Source organism: Lates calcarifer, linkage group LG1 (genome assembly GCF_001640805.2).
Source record: "Lates calcarifer isolate ASB-BC8 linkage group LG1, TLL_Latcal_v3, whole genome shotgun sequence".
NCBI classification, from domain to species: Eukaryota; Metazoa; Chordata; class Actinopteri; family Centropomidae; genus Lates; species Lates calcarifer.
In genome coordinates, this window is record NC_066833.1 from 12,177,412 (window position 1) to 12,197,875 (window position 20,464).

General features: G+C 39.5%; 1 long non-coding RNA gene across 1 annotated transcript; it reads right to left on the bottom strand.

Moving 5' to 3' along the window:
• Window positions 1–1,666: 1,666 nt before the first annotated feature.
• Window positions 1,667–8,950, bottom strand: LOC127142389 (uncharacterized). Its single transcript, XR_007813081.1, has 3 exons — window positions 8,568–8,950; window positions 6,371–6,422; window positions 1,667–2,412 (listed from the first exon to the last, which is right to left on the bottom strand). It is a non-coding gene; the product is annotated as an uncharacterized LOC127142389 (long non-coding RNA).
• Between the last annotated feature and the right edge of the window lie 11,514 nt (window positions 8,951–20,464).

Genomic DNA, 20,464 nt, shown 5'->3' on the forward strand with positions numbered 1-20,464 from the left:
TGATCATAGATATACATTGGCTAAATGTTCATGGAGTTCTTAAGACTTATATGTAGCTTATGATCTTGTTAGTAGGTCATAGAAGAAGAATTAGAATTGTAGATTAGATTTTTATGATCAATTAATTTCCCATTTGCTTTGTTTACTTTTTATTTAGATCAGTATATTTTATCTGGTTTACAAAACAAAAGCATCTTTCCTGTAGCCTACCATCAGCACCTCTGACACAATATGTATACAGGTTTTACCAGCAGTATTCACTTTAAAGTGGGAATCTTTTTTTCTTTTTTTTTCTTCTTTTTTTTGCAGCAGGTTGTAAACACAACACAGACACTTGATATGTCTAAAGTTATGTTTGTGGTCATCTAGGGAAGTCAAATATTCTGCCTCCTTTTAGCTCTGTTTTGGTTTCAACCAACTCCTGAGGGTAAGCATTAGCCTCTAAATGTTCCACCATCTTCACTGGTCAATGACTTTCTCTGTCTGCTGTTAGGTGCTGTGTGGATAGTGTACAGTGGGTTTATCAGAGCTTTTAAATAACAACAGCTGAGGATGGCTGCTAAGGGTAATCAGAGTGAACCAAAACAGTAAAGTTGTGGCCATAAAACCAAAACAAATAATCTGATGCTAAAATACTCCATAGAGCTGAGGGAAACTGTAGAGTTAACTTCTAATTCTCTGTGAGTTTGTCTCTAGAAGCAACATGTTTTGCATTACAAAAAGTTTTTTTTTTCCAACTTTAGATATTAAGAATAGAATAGTCTATTTCTCAAGGTTGAATACAAATGTTGGAAACTGAAAAAAAATATGGTGGCAGAAATGCTGTTATTAATTTTTATTTTATCGTGCATTTGTCCAGTATTCAAAATTGGACAAATATCTTTGGAAGAAACACTACAAACCTAAACTACTTTATTGTGGGTTATTGCTGCAAGTTGTTAAAAAAACAATCTTCTGAGAGAATGGTGATTTGTTTTTTCTCTCAAGAAACAGGGTCCAAGGGTGGTGATATTGGTCATTCAGCCAACCCATTTAATGAACTATCCAGATGTCTTAACAAGAACCAGTTAGAGTATAATGTACTGTCCACACATGATGTTTTAAAATGATGATGGTGACCACATGACTTTTTCCCTACCCTCGCCCTCAGGCTAAATCCACTTGTACACCTCTCAATATCTAATAGGCAAATTAATGAGGTTTACTGAACTTTTTCAGCCGGCAAGTGTTATCAGGTGTCCCAGTTGAGTAGATGACTATTGGCATGGAGGGGGTACACTGACATCTCCAGAATAATTTGTTTCTATGAAACTGTATCCATTTAATATGCAAATAAACAGAAAGCTCTGTTGATGGAACTGCATCTCTGCATTTGTTGACCTGCTGGGGGAAGCACTTAAACATGCAGCATTTGTTTCACTTAGTGAGAAGGTGTGCATATAGAGTCGTTTGGGAAGGCAGTGTTTGAGGCAGTGTTTGAGTCCATTTAACTTCATTAATGAACTGAACACTTGGGGGGGGCGCTATTCTACATAAATTTTAGACGTGGCTGAAAGCATTCATGGACCCAAAGGAGTCCATGAATGCTTGCCAGATACCTATAAGAAAGTAAAAAAAAAAAACAAAACAACAAAAGAATATTTTTTAAAAGTCTTTTATCAGAGAGTCTGCAGTGCTACATTCTGCCTCCAGTAAGATGAACCTCCCTTTGTGAGTCCAGCAGCAGCTCTTTCCAGCTAGTTACCTTCCTCCTACTCACACAAGTAAGCTTAGCTCTCTCTCTATAGCCTCAATGCAGAGACAAATGGTTCCTGTAAATTACTTTAAAATGCACAGCCAATAATGGCAGTGTAAGCAGTGCAGGAATGATTCACTGAGTCTAAATCAATCAGAACAATATTGTGAGTGGGGAAAAGTTTTCGACAGTAAACAGTATACTTTTGAGTTGTACCATTTTCCCCTCAGTGCTTGTCTTTCATTACTTGATATGGCATACAGTAGCAGAATGCTGGAGATCCATCATCCTTGTTCAGTTGTGTTTTCTGGGTTACATAATCTGTATGCCAGTTTCTGGTATGTCCCTGTGATGATCACCAACCACAAAAGCCTTAATCATGCTTTAGTTGCCAGTATATTGTAATTTAAAAAACAAGAAACATAATTCAACATTTATCTTAACTAGCATTACATTTCTAACAACAGCCTTGTACATTTTAGGATACTGGACTGCTCATTGATGGATGGACAGGCAGACCCTGGCAAGCTTTGGGGAAAAAAAGCATAGTTTTCTCCCAGTGGGCCTCATCACATTTCAGGATGTCTGCTGGAATCGTTTCAAGAGGAACCTCCCTCACATTCACATCTTCTCCGAGATAAATTGGCTGCCAGCCAGCTGGTTCGGATCACTCCAATCTAAATGAAGAGTGAGACAGAAGAGACGGCCTTGTCAATTTGTTCCCAATATCCTGGCTCACAGTGCTCCCCGACCTGCCCACTTCAATCCTCTACACTATTAAGAGCATCTCAATCCATGCAGAAGGCAATGGAGCTACTAGAGTAAAGTCATGTCAAGACATTCAGCCTTAATTATTAGCATGTAAAAATTAAAACCCTGATATCCTGTACCAGTGATGTCAGCTGAAAGGGGGTGACTTTATTATGCAGCAAATGCCAATGCATGGTTTACTACATAGCCACTTTGGCATATACCTGTCACCTTTCCATTTCATTCAGATAAATGCCCCTGCAGTTCCTCCAACACCCTGTCTTCATCACTTTACTCTCCATTTGGAGACTTTATGGCAGTTTAGCAAATGGAGGCAGCTCCCAGACAGAGTTTCGAGCAGGACGAATGACCGCCATTTCACCAACAACAACTGGAATAAATGCTGACAATGTAATTTAAAGGCTTGTGTAACCTTTGACAAAGCAGTTTGGTAAGCCAACTAGTCCCCAAATAGCCTTGCTGACATTAGGAAAAACAATCTACATTTACCTTGATTTGTGTAAACCCATTTCCGTGGACAAACTGCCTGTACCAGGAGATTAATGAGTTAATCCAAGCCATTCTCTTGTCCTCTCAGTGAATAAAGAAAGTAAATAATCATGGAGGTAGGCGTCATTATGTACTTAAGGTCTTTAGTCCTCCTGGATGCTTAGTAAAATGAGAGAACTTTATCTCAATTGTAGCTGATGAACACAGCACTGTTTGTGGAAACAAGGACAAATGCCTCAATGAATCAGGCCCAGGAAGACTTTTGGATTACAGCATTACAGCATTACAGATTACAGATCTGTGGCTCACTTACAGTAGCCACTTAGGATTTTGGAGCTGGGTAATACTCCATCATAATATGCTGTCATTTTTTTTTCTTTGCTTTTTTTGTCTTGAAATTCCTCCCATTGCACCACATTATACAAGTGACATCAGTCTGTAGAGCTCTATGTGAAGTAGAAAGTCCATGCAAACTTCAAAATAAAAGGATGAGTTACAAATAATATTGTCTCTTTTTGTCCCATGTGGAATTATAATTACAAAACTACAGTTAAAATACAGACAAGCAATTACATTTTCATTTAATGTGTGAAAAAGTGATGTATCATGATGCAATTCAAAGCTGAATGCAAAATATATGTATGATAGCTGCCAATGCTAAACTTTCCATTTCACATATAATTTTCCAGCCATCTGTAATACATTCCATGATGAAAAGGAAATGAGAACTAAATCACCAATTGACATCTCATTTTCATGTTTTTGTGACACAAGAGTGTCAATACTTTCATTCAGCACCATGATCCTCTTTGTATGGCTGTTGTACCCTGCCATAATTCAATGACAAATTAAATTCTTCCTCTGCATTTTAATTTTTGAACAGGCTTGTCAATCCAACTGTGTAGGTGGGGTAGGCGGGTGGGAAGAATAGACTGTTCTGTTCTTATTTATTCCAGTTAACTAAGGCTGGGATGCTTCAAATGTACTGATGCAAAGAGCCAAACAAGCAGAAAGATCAGAGAGAGGAGAGAATAGAGAGAATACAAGGAAGACAATGACAGAGAGCTGTAAGCACTGTTCATTTTTGACAAGCCATTTATGGTTTTAGTTTGGATTTAAGCTTTTGACACAGCATGAATGAGACAAAATCTCTGGTCATAGCAGTGTCACTTTAGCTGTATACTCTGATAATGCACTACACATTTATATTTTCTCAAATCTATTTACCAACATGATACTACTGCAAATCTGAGTAAAACAAAATTGTCCCATGATGGGATTACAGCCTAAACCTCTACTAGAGTGAGCATTTACAGAGATATAACAGGAACAAAACCACAATGTCACAAAAATGAAGCTACCCTGCATCAGCAAATGGCAGCCAATGGCCATGCAGAATGTAGTGTGATGTTAGTTAATATAGTGCAGCTCAGCGTGGAGGTTGGGGCAGTGTATGGGCATATAAATCCTTTGCCACCAACATCAATTACCAGGGCTTGTGTCCTGTGTCATACTGGTAATTGGTATGGACCTTTCACTGTAACTATGACCATCATCTTTTTCTAACCTTGACCACTGTTGTACTGGCATTAGAGTGGTAGTGTTAGTCATATGCTCTCTCATAATGCACTAAGCATTCACAGTATATTTGTTACAACTTGGTCTCTTAGTGACTTTATGTGTGTGTGTGTGTGTGTGTGTGTGTGTGTGTGTGTGTGTGTGTGTTTAGGTTCTTGTTATTGAAAATTTTAATTTCCTTTGTGTTTTGGCTTCTTGGTTTTATTTTGGTATTCATTCCCCCTTGTGTCTTTGGTGTCCTTTACTTCCTGTTTTATTTTGAAATTACTTTCCCTGTGTCTCTTTTGTGCTTTTACTTCTTGTCTTTGTTTTGTTTCCCACCTGTTACACCTGTGGTCAATTTGTTAATTACCCCCTGTGTATATATTGTCCTGTCTCGCCCCTCTTTGGTTGTCAGTGTTTTGAATGTGGTCCTGTTTCAACAGTGGTTTTTCCTGCTCTTTTCTCATGGGCTTAGTTGTTGGTTTTTGGATTTACATCAGCCTTCATTTGAAGTGAGTTTTGGTGCTTCTATTGTGAAAATGAATAATTTCCCTGCCTTTAGGTCCATCTCCTGAATCCTGAGCTCCCCTCTTTGTGACAATATTCTCTCAAACATATATGTTTTTCCATGTTCTGAGTAAGAAAATTGATTTAGAAATTCAGCATGTAGGAGGACACGTTGTGCAAAATCACATTTCTTTGGTCAATAACACTGTTTATCAGTGACATACAGAACAAGGCATGAAAGCAGTTCTTGCCATTTTTGAGACATTTGTATGAGCACACTGTGGTTAATCCTGAGTTCTTTGACAAGTGAGTTGCTATAGCTAGTTATACACAATATCCTGACATCGGTGATGATGTTGCGCTCATGTATGGATGTGTATAGAAACTGTACTTGTCCATTAGAAAATTAACATTTAACTTTTCTCCCTAAGCATCAAGAGGTACCAGAAGCAAAACTAGCAAATTATACTGAGATGGCATTCTGAGGCAGGAAAATGCATGATTCTGGATTGTCACTGGAGTGTGTCATTGTCATTTAATGGTGAAAACTTTGAATATTATGATAAAAGTTATTTGTTTTTTCAGATATTTTTCCTCTATATTGCACATTTGATATTTTTAGTCAGTTCAAAGAAATAATCCTGATACTTCTTCAGCCAGGGAGGAGCGCAGAAAGGTGAAGATGTTCAGGCAGAGTGCAGCAAGATGCAGGCGAGAGACTTTCAGCAGAGGAGAGACAGGGAGTTGAGGTTAGTCGGGGGTGTAGTTGGTTCTATGGCTCTATTTTCCTAGCTGTAAAAGTCACTGCACACCACTGCTTTTTATGCAGGTTATTTTAGCACCAGCTGAGTGGCACTCGTTGCTGTTTGTCCTCTATACTTATATTTGTGTGTTAAAAACTTAACTGATTATTGATTGATTTACTAAAGACATTGATATGATGTTAGAATAATGTAGAAGCAATACTTGCGCAGTAGTGAAATCATCCCGTGATGGGATTTTTAACCACTACTTAGCTAATGTACACACAACAATTTCACTGTGTTAATAAGTTCTAGTTGTACTTTAAAACAACACTAAAATATTATTATAGGATCTTTGAAATGATCTTTATGAGATAAGTTTAAGAAAAATACGACATGAAAAATACGACATGAGTCTGTAGTATGTGTTGCTTGGGGAAGGAAATACAACAGAGAGCAAAGAGCATGCATATACTGTACATCTTATTATAACTCATAAAACAGTAAATCCTGAGTAATGGACATCACACTTTTTTCAATTTTGCAACTTTCTTAACTTTATCACCTTTTTGGTAGATCTCTCACCACTGCAGAGGGTTATAATGTGTAGCTTTAAACTGAAAGAGGAAGAAAAAATAGTATTTCAGTGCAGGGCAGCATCTATACAGGGGTCTTCATTCATTAAAACTCAATTATACTCACTTCACACCCTTTTCTTTTTAAAGGATCATTTCACACAAATTGAAATTAACCAAAAAAAAGTAAATATCCCCATTGTGGGACTAATAAAGGATTATCTTATCTTAAAAACTTTCCCTACTGGTATCTAGCCATATAGGTATTTTTTGTGTTTTAGTCTGTCCTCAAGAGTTGTCTTAACTACAAAGCAGCAGAGATAAGTAAAATGTTATTTGTGGTACTCCCTCATCAAAAAACTACACTTTATTGATTCAACAGCAATCTCTCTTTTCAAAAACAGTGTCCTGGTTGCTCTGGATAATTCACAGAGCACACAGTCAGCAGTTTTCATGGGCACTAACTCTTCAGAGGACATTGTTCAATGAATAATCCAGAGTAAAATGTTAGAAAGTGTTTTAATGTTTAATGTCCAACATTTTGTCAGTACCCTTGTCTTGAAGACACAATATGTCATTTCAACTGTATTAATACAGTGCAAATGTGGTAACTTTTTTGAACTTTAAATAATGGCAAAAATATGTTGTTTACTGAATAGCAAGGAGTGAATTTTCTATTCCTAAAACATAAAATTGTTGTATTCCTGTGCTACATCTAAAAATCACTGTGCTGTGGATAAGTGACTCATCTGCTAAAATAGTTCCAAAAATAAACTTTGCTGCATCATTTATAGATAATTCATTTTTTAAAATTCAAGTATCCACAGGCAATTTAATTCAAACAATGAACACCTTTGTATTATTCAAAGGCGGGTTCTACACTCGCGATGCACTGAACGCAGAGGACTGCACAGTGCACATGAATGATTTTAATGTTCTCTTTACTTAGCTTTAGACCTGTTGGTATATCAGCCCTGGTTTTTGTTTCTGGCAGGCAAGTTAAAATGAAATGCCATCAAGTGTTTCAAACTGTCACTTTGGCTTGATCTCAATTTGTGTATAAAACCTGTGTATTGTGATCAGATTGTTCTATCCTAGCACACAACCTCACCTCACTTCCTCTCTTACACCAAAAATTTTCAAAAATGTGTTTAGGCAAGACTCTTAACGAGTTAAGTTACACAGCAGGTAAATTTTCCTGAAAATTTGACTCTTTCATATCTCTTCTTTTTCCTTTGTTTTCTTTTGATGCAGTGCCCAGGAGAGAGTGGCAATTAGTCTCTCAGTGGCAGCTATCCAAATCAGTCACTTTATATTCTTCTTAAACCCTCATTTAGTTCCAACAAACACAGAAACCATGATCCCCTTTAACTGTGAGTGGAAATCATTGGACTCAGTGGACAACAATGGACTCAGTGACAGCATAAACAATGGTCTATTTTCTCAGCATGGAATATTTCATCTGCTTTTAAAGTGAACATCACTGATTCACAAAGGGGGTAATCTCAATAATAAATGACTACATTTGACTGGTCATCTACATGGAACTGTGTTTATAAAGTGGAAATAAATAACTGTGCATCTGTAACCTCCAGGAGAATCCATGTGTGTAGTGACACATATGTTTCCACTAGATGGCCCTTGCACCCAGCTGTGCTGCCTCTTGAGGAGGCATGTTTGATTAACACTTGATCTGATTGCTACCTCTATTCTTGCTCTGTAAAAGGATCAATAACAGCAGCAATTTTTCCATTAAGTGACCCTAGAGTCCATATTATAACTCAATACTAGTAGCCTAACTTTCTAGCCAATAAACACACACCCAGTTTTCACTAATGTCATTAACATCTTAGATTTATTTGTTCTATAGTGGTATTTCTTGCATAAAATTAACATATTAAATTATTTTTAGAGCTGTAGCAGGTCGCAAACAGTTTTCAATGTGTGTTGGTGGTTTGGAAGGAAACTTTAAAGTTCCCTATTTATATTCAAGGTAGGCATAAAAGCTGTAATTTACATAGAATTAGGTAAAAGTATAGTCTACAGGGATGCTTTTTAATCTGCTTCACACGTGAAAGCATCACAAACTACGTAGTAAGTCAGAAATAGACAACCTCATTGAAAAACAACAACAGTGTTATGCAGGGTACAATATGTTCTACCCATTTGAGGAAGTGGTTTGCTTACCAGACTGTGTCACACGCAATCCTCATTGAAATCATTTTACTTAGTAACTTGTAATCATCTGTTTGTGAGCAAAATAAGCAACTGCAGTTGTCTGCCCAAATGAACAATGGCCTGTGCCGTGGCTGACAAATTCAACGCACTGAAGCCAAGAGAGTCTCTTTGTGGGATGGGAGATGTCAGTCACTATCTTGTGTTGGACATAAATTGCTCTCTCCACAATGATGGATTTCCCTCCCAAGGCCTCTCATAAACATCTCAGAGCTGAACGCTTTTTTTTTTCCTCCCTCACAAGTCAGCCCGTGGGCTCTCACTCACAATATTACAAGGTTTCTTTTGTTTCTTCTGGCAGCATGGCACCCTGGGATCCATCTACACTGCCCCACATGGGGATACTGGGTGTCAGAGGACTGCTCAGCCTTGACGTGGCTTCAAGGCACAAGCTGAGCTGTACTGGTAGAGCTGGTACCATTTCTCTTAGTGATTTATGGGCCAGAGACGATGATAAAACAATGTGGAGGCCTGGATATTCTTCTAAAGGAAACAGTAGACAGTTCAGTGAGTGAGAGAGGGAGGATAGTTGAGTGGGGCTGTTTTGTCCAAAGTCAAAAAGTTATTGACTGCAGGGCAGGGCGTGAATGGGAGTGTGTGCAGGTGGTGTGTGTGGGCTGTCCGGCCTTCATCCTGGATGGGTCAGTTTACCTCTCTGTCCCCACACACCGACCTTTTAATATAGGCTATACCTCCTCTCCTTTCACCCTGGCTTTTATGGCCCCATGTAAATCTCTCTCCGGTAACACAAGCTTGTCAGCCCTCCTCTAGCCCTTTTCTTTTCAACACATTTATCCTCACAGTGAATTCAAAGAGGTGCTGTGGCAGAGAGGTGGTACGTGGGCCTACTCGACTTGAAATAGATTGAAAAAGGCTGAGGGATGATCAAAAAGGAGAAAGTCCGGGGCGAAACCTTAGACATGGGAACGGCTGGACACTCCAGTGGGCAAGAAAGCTCCACTCAGATGAAAGGCAGTCGTCCATCAATAAGTCATTAAAGCAGACATGTAGACCCAGAAACAAGAACGCTGACAATCACGGTCACTGTGAGCTCACATGAAGGCGTGGAGGGGGATTGCAAGGTGTGACTGATGTTTGCCCAGAAATTAATAAAAGATAATATGAGAACTAAGAATGAGTCAAATGAGGAAGTGATGAGCACCATCTGGTGGATTTTGTTTTTATGGCTTTAACTGCTTTTTATTCACGCTGTGTATGATGACTAAAAACCCTTCGAGCTCCAAGAGCTTTCTATGGGTAATCAGGCTCTATTGCAACTGCAGAAAGTCAGAGCAAGGAGGTCACTAACTGCTCAGACTGGATTCCCTTTTACAACACAATATGCAGCAATAAAATAGCACCCAGCACAGTCTGTCAGTTTCATGTCTTCAGGGCTGTTTGTGATCTACTCACAGAAAAAGAGAAATACATGGATGAATGAGCAAAGAAAAACACTCAACTTCTTACAGTTTTCTCCAGCTGGTGAAGGCATATGTTGTTTTTGTTGTGTGTGCATTTGTATGTGTGTTTGCATTGACCCTGTGAAGGAAAAGACTGGCACCAACCTTTAAGAGGCTATAATTTTATCACTGGTGGTCCAAACAAGCATCTCTGACCCTGATCTGTCTTAGTTAACCAATAAGAGATATAATAGTCTGACAGGGGTCACACCAGCACTTATTCATGCTGCTAATGTCACATGTTGAAACCAGGAAGCTTCTGGAGAGAGGCATATAACTAAATTTACTAGGCCATAAATTCAGATACTTTAGTATAGTGACAACACAATGTTGGGTTTTGTGCCATAAAATCTGTGTGCTGGGAGAGAGAAAACCGAAGCAAAGGTGCAGCAGTTGCCACCATACAAACATATTTCATACAAACATATTTCTGATATGATTGCCTTTTCCCAGCTATTTCAGTAATAATGTGGTATTAACCTCAAGACACCTTAATAATTTAAATAGTGTTGTAGCTGCTGAGTGTTGTTCATTTCACCTTCCAAATTGCTTTGTGTTTTCTCAGTGTGACTGCCACGAGGTGTTATGCGTCACTTCGAAATTACAGACATAACTGCACTCAATAGGCCTGTGTGCCGAATCCTAATCATCTAATAGACTTAAGCTCTAAGCCAAGTAACGACTTGGAATAGCTTAGTTGCAATGATTGTGTAAAAGGACCCAAAAAAGTTATTGTACAAATGTCTCCCCCTTTCAGCCATTAGTTGTGGGTCACTTTAACTACTTACTATCAGGCCTTTCATGGCTCTGTGCTTTAACGACTTGAAATTCCTAGAACAAACACAGCCAGGGAAGAGGTCACATGGCTCCCCTTTCACTCTTTCATTGTGGGGTTGGTTTTGTTTGTTTGTTTGAAGGGCTCTTACCAATTTGACACAGAAACACAGCAACCTAATTCTGGATTAGGGGACTGGGTTAACACAGAGATCCCCAAATGGCCCCAAAATGTGGATGTTATTTACATCTTCATTACTTCACTTTTAGGGAAAAGTGAAATAATGAGAGAGAAGAGGGAGGATATACTCTGATCAGTATTCCTGCATTTGGTCATTATGGTAAACTGTTAGATGTAAGTAACCAAATGAAGCTTAGAACAAAGCAATGAATTCAATTTGAATGCCTTGGAATGACCTCTAACCTGCACTTTAAAATGAACAAAATGGGCTGCTGTGTAATTCTGTGGAGCGAAAACTCTAATTGGTTTTGTGATGTAGCACCATTCAGTGAGCTGGAGACACCGAGGTTTTTAAATACAGTGGCAAGCATAGTGTGAGAGCAAGAGCACAAAAACAGTCAAAGAAAAGTAATGGTGAAATGACATCAATATTAACTTGTATTGTGCATGTTGTTGTGGAAAAACATATGGCTTTTCTTGGCTGCTGCAGGTAGGCTGTCAGTAGCCTAAAGCAATTCTTTTTGGAGATGCTTCCTGGTCTGGCTAATTAAAATTGTGGTGGACCACAGGTCTATTTTTAAGAATTTTGACACATCTGGAACATCCTGTACTTTACAGTTTGTTTGTTGTTGTGATTTTTTAAAAATTGCTGTGTCTGCTTGTGTGATGATTGACTGGCTCATCTTGTTGCGATCTCGTGCATTTGTAATTTGTTCCTCTGGTTTCTTTTGCAAGGCAATGTTCTAATCTAAATGAGACTTCCTGAATAAATAAAACTGAACTGAAGAAGAACTACATTTGGAGAACAGAGGGTGTTGCATGGTGGAAATGGCTGATACTTCAGGTAGCAGGAGAGGAATTGCAGTCTGCAGTTTTATCACTTTAATGATGATCTTTGACCTTTCAGAGGACAAAATGCTGACTGTGGATAAATGGATGTGAATATAGTTCTTTAATCTGCATTGGTGTGGCTGAATGCTTTAAGTGATGCAACATGAATGACTGGCAGCAGGACAGTGTTAGCTGGTCTTTTCCTGCCTAGTGAGCAGCTAATGGTGCAGAGAGTATATACCGGTGGGGGAGACAAACACTGTGGCCCTGCTATGATGCCAGATGTGCTGTCAGTTTGCTATTGTCAGCAACAACAAAGAACACACACCACGCTCAAGGCTCGTAGGGTATTCACATTCAGAATGAGAAACACTGCCACTGACGATTCTGCTGCTTGTGCCTGCCCGCCTACACTGACTACTATAAAACTGCCATTTATTCTCATATTCAGCATTTAAGTCATATTTTTCTCAAAACAAGGAAAAATCTGTCAACAGAGTGATATAATTCCATATCTTCCTGGAGCTGTTTTCCTCATTTGAGAAATTTACAAGAAGTGAGCTTAGCAGTCTTGACAAAATATGGCAGGTTGTTGCATTAGTATCAAGAAAATGACACTTAATTTGGGAAATTTTCAACAAAACGGTTGATTTGTGTTGTGGGTGAAATTGTCAGGGTCTTTTTACCTGTTATAATAAGGAAAGAAGATCGCAGGTTTCAATAATTGAGCAAGTGACTTGTTAAGATGGAGATTTATTTTTGAAGTGATCTGAACTAACCACACACACACACGATGAGGGGACTGAGACATGACATACACACAGACAAAAAGGAACACACCACATTAACAGAGGCATGACACACCCAAGGACACACACACACACACCACACACAAGGATACAGGCACACAAAGAAACATAAATACTGACACACACACACCCTCCCCCATTACTGATGGAGGGATGGCCATCTGCCCTCAGAAGCAGCAACACAATGAGGAGATCAGAAGAGTTGATTAATGAGTAAGACTTTTCTGCTGTTAAAAATTTATTTGCTGCTTCTAGCTGTCAAACAACCCACAGTGTCTGCAGCCACATTACAGCTGTGACAGCAAACTGTGGCTTCATCTAATAAGGCTGCTCTGTTGTTTGCAAAGCACTGGCTCAACTGCTTTAGTGCCAATGACTTAATCACCTGAGCCTGTTTTAAGCAACACAAAGGTCATCTCAGTGCTGGCTAAGACATGAAACCGTTCATTGCATAAGAAGTCATGACAAAACACTTTGTAGTCATGTCGATCCAAAAAGAGCTGGTGTTTTGACACAGTCTGACGCCAGTGCGGCAGCATGAGGAGACAAAAACAAGCCTCTCTACACCAGTCGATAGTTCATCTTTTCAAAACTCTCACGCAATCTGAGATGAGGGAAGTGCGACTCAGGCAGGGGACTGCTGCTGTAGAGTCTCGTGGTCCGTGGCAGAGAGGGGGTGGAGGTGTGGGAGGTTATTGATCTCACTGTGGACATCTGTGACATCTATTAGGTGGCTTGTCAGTCGTCAGGGAGGGGAAGTGAGGGCAGAGTGGAGTGGTTTTTTGTGCGTGCGTGCGATAGGGTAGGCAGACAACAGCAAGACAAACAGGTTCACTAAAAGTTCACCCTGTCCAACATAGGCAACTTGTTTTTGTTTCTCTGTTCTATTTCTGTTTATTTCACTTTCTCTCTCCCTGCAGCCCTCTCTCACTACCACCCAGGCTCGTCACTGTACATGGCATGAGTGTATGAGTGAGTTTAAGTGTTTACTTGCACTTGAGGAGTTAACAGGATTCATTGGAGTATAGCAGCAAAAGAGATAAGCGGTGCATCTGCAGCTATCATTTAATTATCAAGCCAGTGGAAAATGGGCTTGCTTGGGCCAAAACTCATACATGGTGCCAACAAAATGTAGTACTGAGTTGATGCTTCACATTCTTTGGAGATGCAGCCAAGCCGCTGGCTACATGTGTGTATATTTATAGAAGATTTTGTCCAGACGTTGTCCTGCCTGAAGTTAGAAAGATTATCTGTTTATCTGAAAAGGAAAATGTTGTAAAATCACAAAATAAAGACTCGACAGTTCTCCTTTTTGCTGTGCACCAGATTGGGTTAGGTTTAAAGGTGTTTTTAGAGCATAGAATGAAAGCATCTGATACAAAACCATATCACATCATTAAAGGAAAGACAGCTTGGAGATAGATAGGAGCACTTGTTGGAGATATGCATTATATAACCAAATCTAAAATGGATTCTTTTAAAAACTTGATTTATGACATCTTGCTGCCTCCATGTTACGAAGCTGGTGTGCTATCATTATCTATGTAGGATAGATAGAAAAGCCCTGCAGATGATTTAGAAGCTTGATGATGGAAGAAACAATCTTTCTCAGCCTATTATGATGGCAGCCAGCCGCTGGGCACTCAAACACAGTAAATGTAATGAATCATGAGGGATGAGAAAAGGAGAGCCGATAACGAAAAGCAGCTGTGCATGATGCCAGGAAGGGAAAAAGGTAAATGCAGTGGGTGTTGTTTGAGTCACCATTACCGGAGCCTTGTCAGAGACTACAGACAATGTTAGGTGAGTAAGACTAATAATAAGTCTGAACAACAGAAAGGTGAGTAAGGTCAGGTTACAGGTGAAGGAGAAAGTCTGCTTTATGTTTTCCTTGGCAACTACACCATCAGTACCTGTGATTACATGTAGGAAGTACGATCCTGTTTAAGCTGAACTGCTCACAAGTGTGATTAAATTTCCATATTAAGATGAGTAAAACTTATTATTGTCCCTTTCTGCCATTGTCCTTTTCAGATTTAACAGAGAAACCAGAACCTTGTCTATTTTAATGATAAATGAGCAGCAAAAAACCATGACTCTATTCTTAAAGGAATAGTTTGACATTTTGAGATTTACAGATAAAATGTTTAATCTGTACAACAACTGATGCATAAAAAAGGCAATTGTCCTACTTAAGGGGAAGTTAATGTGACTATTTCATGGCTGCTGGGCAACCAGCTGAGACAGGAAGTCACTGTTCATCCTCAATAAAACAGTAAATGGTTGTGTGTACACTTCAGGTTCTAAACAGTTTACAGACACCATGTGCCATTAATGTGAAGTTACTGTGCTTGTCACATTTCAACACATAATCCCATAACACAGCTAATTGCCCTTTTTGTGCAGATTCAACAAACAACAAAATCAGTGACTTTCAGATGTGCTGGTAGGATGATTTTGTCCTTTGACCTAGGATAGCTGTTTCTCCCTATTTCCAGTATTTGTGCTAAGCTAAGCTAACTAGCTGCTAGCTTTTGCTTTGTATTTATTTTTGTATCTAGTTTTGACAGTGGTGCAGTGCAGTGTATTTTGTGTTACTTGTGTGTAAAACCCCACATTTATTAAAACTCAGTGCATAACCTAACCCATATTATCATAAACCATAAGCTTTTATGTGGTTTTGCTTTATTGTGTTTCTTTAGAAGATAATTTAGCTTATAGCTTTCTTGGGCTGAATTAATGAACAGGCTATAATAATTATTAATAATTAATATATGTTTGCATTAGATTAATATCATGGCTAAAAACAGTGTCTTTATGACCCCCTGTAAAAGTTACATGCCTTGGTATTTAACCAGAAAAAGGTTCATATAAAAAGAAAATCAGACTAACGTCACATGCTGTCTCATCCCATGACATTCTCCACTGAAGACATGGAAAAGTGCTTATGAGAGGAAACAGGAACTAATGTTTTTGTTTATGCCACTGAAGTGCCATGTCTACAGTTTTTTCAACAGCAGAAGAGCCACAGTCACAGAACATCATGGGTTCAGCTAAGAAGTTTATTCTCTAATATTTCTCTCATATGTGTGTGTGTGTGTGTGTGTGTGCGCGTGTGCGCGCACGCGTGTGTGTGTGTGTGTGTGTCTGTGTATATATAAAACCAGATGGAAAGCTCCCAAGGGGGGCAGGGTCCTCCTTTAATTCTATTACCCTGAGCACAGACACACAAACACACACATCAGTCCAAGACATAAGCAGCTAGTGGATACCACAGTGGGTAGCTCTTGCAGATCCAAAGCTGCCCTGAAGGCAAGAGGCCCATGATGGATCAGACATTGATTTGATTTGAAGTGAGTGTGAAAGCCGCCATCCGTGCCCTCTGCCAGAGAGGTGAACCATGATTGAGCAATGGCTGTCTGGAGGGTTCACTTAGGAAACTGTAAGTGGACAAGCTGGACCTACTGCTAACAATCACCTTTTGTACAAATCAGCTGGAAATGAATTGTTGATTCACAGGGTGGAAACAAAAAGCCAGTCCCAGCTGCCATCTATTCCACCACTATATCTTGTTGTACACACATAGACACATGCAGTATATCTATAAAAATGTTTTCCTATTTTTCCATAGTAGTTATCAAATATACCATCTTTTTAGAATTGGTTCACATGAGGGAAAAGTGCCCCAGCCCCCACCTAAGATTCTTCTGTTTACCTGTAATAAAATTCTGGTGCTGGCTGTGTTACTTGCCTGAAATCTTCTCCTCCTACACAAAGTGATGAATCACAACTTCAGAGAAAAATTAAAATCCGACTCCTGAACAGCAGTGAGCAGTTTGAAAAAATCTATATATCGCCAAAAAATTCTGTATAAAACTGTTGCTTCTCTTCTCCCTTTGCTGTCTTCTCAGATAAAAGTGTCACAGACACAGTGAGTTGGTAACATCCTATATTTTACATTCCAACACTGGTATATGTAGTTTACTGATGTTTTTTAAATCTAATTTTCTAGGTACTTACTGGCTGATTTAAAATTGGGTTAACTACTCTGCATTATATAAATGAATCAGTTTGTTGTTAATCTCAGTTGTCAGAACAATGATTCAACCTAAAGCTGGTGCACCAAAGCTTTTACATTTACTGTTTGAAATATCTCAGGAAAACCCCAGTGGTGTGCAGGAAGTGATTTTCTTTGCACCAGAAAATTGTCTGAGGTACTCAGAAGAACAGAAACAAAAACTATAACTTCATAAAAAAGAACATCTGACACAAAAACAACCCTGGTAATGTCCGTACAGCTTGACTGACAGGTGATTTCTGGGACACAACAGAAATACACACACACAAACACCAGAAACAGTGTGCTTGGTGACAAAAGATGGAGGGAAAATGAAAAACAAGTAAAGACTAGCACATGGGAGCAGCAGGGTGTGGAGGTCACCAGTTGGCATGCTATAAACACTCAAAATACACAAGGTTTATCTGGGTACAAGACAAAAGTAAACAGTGAATCACAGCAGTGCATGGAGCTAACTGAAACACACACACTGCTCTTGCTGCCATACAGATGTTATTGATGATAACCCAGAAGCTTTGTTGACACTCCTGATAATGACACATTCTGCCAGCTGCCTCATGGCTCTCCTCTCTGGCCACCACTGCTCAAAGCAAATATACAAGTGTCTCGCTGCTTGACAGATAAAAATCAGTCTAAACAATATGAGTTCATAGGAGCTTGTTCCCACCTGAGGCCTGAAAAACTGTCAGTCTCCAGAAAGGCAACACTTCATCACATCCTGCTCCTCAGTCTCACAGTTTTGATGAGTCATTTGCTGCTAATAATTCATTAATGGTTATTTCCCGCTGCACTGTTGTTGTTATTGTTTAGAGGAGAGCGTGTTTTGATCAGATCAGATAGGCCATGCTGAGGCAGAGAGGAGAACACGCACGTCATAGCTTCCAGAGAGATAATGAGAAAAGAAGGAAGTAGCTCAAAACAAACAAAAACAAATACCGAAAGAAACAGCACCTGTCATATCCTGATCAATAGCCTTCCTGTGGGAATACAGTGCTATTGACAAGCTGACAAAGTGACCAGCACCAGTCCTATTTCCTGTCATAAACAACAATAAGCCTGCTAGATAATCAAAAAGTCAGAAGCCCAGATGCTGGTCTAGGCACAGCAAATCCAGATGTATTGTTTACTCCTCATCTTTGTTTACACAAAAACACAAAAATCCTCACAGATTTGGGGTAGGAAGGGGGAAGGAAAGGCAACACTCTGTATCAGCAGAGGGATCTACAGTCTTTGCAGTCTTTAGAAAAGAAAAGAATTCAATTGTGCTGAGAAAATAAACCCAAAGGCAGCTGAGTACAAAGGACCCAAGCGAGCGCCTTCAGGATCTGACCGAAGAGTTGGCTTGAGGAGGAAACTCTATCACAGGGCTGAGGGAGCACAGAGGGTTGGTTTGTTTAGCTATAAATTGGTACTATTTAATTCACAAGGGACACTCCCTGTCTGCCTCAATACAAACATGAAGAGAAACAGTCTAATACTCCTTTCAGTGGCATTGTGGTGCTCTTCTTTTTGAAATGATACACATTTCAAACAAAGAGCTTCCTTTGTTTCCACATTTCCAGTATTTGCTGGAAAGCTCCAACACCACTTGATCTGGAGAAAACACTCAGCAAAACAATATGCGTACCTGCATGTACTCCAGGTAAAATAAATTTGGCATGTGATTTGAATTGCCTCACAATAGGCTCCAGCTTGATGAGTAGACTATGATTAATTCATGACTCATCAACTAAGAATGAGAATAGTACAGAAAAACAATATTTCTTGTGTTAAGAGACAGTGATGGTTTTTACTACCTACTACCCTTTCCTAGAAATTGTAGGAAACAGAAAATAAAACAACTATTTGTTTTCTGTTAGCTTCAGGCAGCCAATGTAGACGGTGTCATCTTTCAGTCAGGGAGGCACCACAGGGGCAGTAAAGCGTCCCTCCGGCCAGGGCTGATAGATGTTTCTCCACTGGTGCTTTGTTCTGGTCTGGTGCTGGACACTTGTCCCCCTCACTCCAGACCAGGGCCTTATGTCACTCATCACAGAAGCCCTGCCTGTCGACAAGGATGCATATATACACAAATCCAGCTCGTCAGCTTTCCATCACAGTGTTTAAATAATATATGAAGCCTGTCCTCTTGTGCTGAGTGGTGCTATAAATCAGCTCAAAAAACGCAATGCCGAAGGCAGTTGGTTTTTACACAGCCTCTCCGGAAATGTGTAAGTGTTAGATTTACTTTGATTATCATTTTCTAGTCTGTGATAGCATAGTATGTTTTCTGCACACAACTTTTGCAAAGCAAATCCAAGATTCACTGTTATTTGAGGTTCGAAATTTAGACACATATCATGATTAAATTGATAATCTGTAAGTAGAAATGCAGTCAATGATACATGCACCTAATTTCAAATATTTTTTAAAAAGTGCATGAGGGTAAAAATTAAACTTTTGTGCTGGTCACTGTTTGTGAGATTTTAAAAAAGCTATTGCGAACATGTAATTCAAAAACAATCTCTTTCATGACTTTTGTTAGAAGTGATGAGACAGTCTGGCATGACAGCAGGTTTATTCCCTCTTTCTCTCCTCTGGTCACTCGACTCTGGAAAGCTTATCTGCTGTCATCTGGCCCATTGTCCCCATTATCTGTGTTGATCAGGGCTGAGCTGAGCCTCTGTTCGCATTGGAGTCTCCTCCACCATCCACACAGGCCAGATGGAGGACCTCCACCTGCAGAGAGCCTGAAAGAACGCTCACTGTGATCTTCTGTCACATAGAAATGCAGCAGAGGGGTCTCCCCAGTGTCTGGAGAAAATAGTAACTAGAGGAACTCGCTCAGAACGTAATTGAAATTCATATTATAGCAGGTCTTTGATGTGCTCAGTCAGTGACAGTTATATAACCTTGTTTCTTTGAGAAAACCTGAAAGGAGCAGGTTCTTAATTGAACATCTGAACTATCATGCAAATTAATACATTGAAATCCTCTGAGAAGGCAGGTTTGAATTGCGTTTGTGTAATGTATACACATGACAGATAAACTTCATGAGGCACTAGAGGCTGCTTTGTGTTTTAATACTGTTGCAAGGCAGAAACCACAGTGGAGACGTTGGTGAAAAGGAAAGGGAACCCTGGTTGCATTTATCATGGACTTGTAGAGAACACCCTTCCTATGCAACAACTAGCTGCATTTCTCAACCAGGCTTGCGGCTTGCTTTGGATCTGTGCCACGTGTGGATATATATTTCTCCCCTAACTGCTCCAGGGTAGTGTCGCCCATTTCAGTTTTTATTGGTTCATGCCCTGTTGTCTAATTCTTCAGGGAGTCCATGTCAGGACAGGCAGCAGCAAGATTCTGGGTAATCAGTGTGAAAATGTTCTGGAGTAAAAAAAAAAGAAATTGCCTGCTTCCAGTTTTTGCCCACCAACGTTGTCAGACTAGCAGCTGAGGATTATGCTTGTTAGTATTCAAGCAAAAAAATTCTCTTGGGCCTCATTCTGAAGGCAAGACCCTTGAGTATTGCTATCCTACTGTGACCCCAAAATAACTTCAGCACTACAGTAAGTCAGAATGATGAATACAGTTTAATCTGGCTATGGATAATCCGCTATGGTGAATACTCAAAACCCTTTTTTTTAATTGGGTGAACAACAGTTTGGATGTTATTATTTACTACACAAAGACACTGAGAAGACTGTATTCAAAAAACACTGGTTGGTTATTACACT